Source organism: Polistes canadensis, unplaced genomic scaffold (genome assembly GCF_001313835.1).
Source record: "Polistes canadensis isolate GaletaPanama2010 unplaced genomic scaffold, ASM131383v1 scaffold_76, whole genome shotgun sequence".
In the NCBI taxonomy this organism is placed as follows: Eukaryota; Metazoa; Arthropoda; class Insecta; order Hymenoptera; family Vespidae; genus Polistes; species Polistes canadensis.
The window spans coordinates 656,558-657,352 of NW_014569623.1; positions in this window are offsets into that span (position 1 = coordinate 656,558).

A 795-nucleotide genomic window follows, 5' to 3' on the forward strand; every position below is an offset into this window, starting at 1 on the left:
TAAAAAGCTGGAAGTATATGCTCTGTGATCCGTTGTCCTCGAAATGCACCTTGAGACTGACACTTTCTCTTCTATGAAAATACTTTATATTGAAAATTGTTTATATGGCTTTCCGAACGTTGCATATGTGTGTAAAAGAAAAAATTCATTTAATCAATAAAATTTAAGATTACCACTCTCTTATTTTACAATTTTTACATTTTTATGTAATAGTTTAAACTAATGTACATTTGTTGTAACGTTCCTGCATAGTATCCCTTATACATATTTCCTTTATACAATTTTCCATATATATTTTTTCTCTACACATTTTATAGAATATGTATTATTACATTAATATGTACAATGTATATATATATATATATATTTATACATTTTTATGTATTAATACATTCACAGTATATTCAATACGTTCACATATTAATATGTACAATGTATATATATATATATATTTATACATTTTTATGTATTAATACATTCACAGTATATTCAATACGTTCACATATTAATGTATTTTATTTGTAGTTTATTTTATGTATAACATATATAACGTATTATAAATAAAGTATTGATTTTTAGATTTACGTTTATCTATACTAATGATCAAATACGTTTGAATGTACGGTTAGAAAAAGAAAGACTCGCGAAGACAAAGATAACAATCAAACGAGGCAAGCCTCAGCTTTGTGTACACGTGATCTTTCATCTAGTACGCATAGAAAAACATTTAGGCAATGCCTTATAAGGTAAATAAGAGGGGAGAGGTGACTCGACTACGTCATCACCTCACTTTGT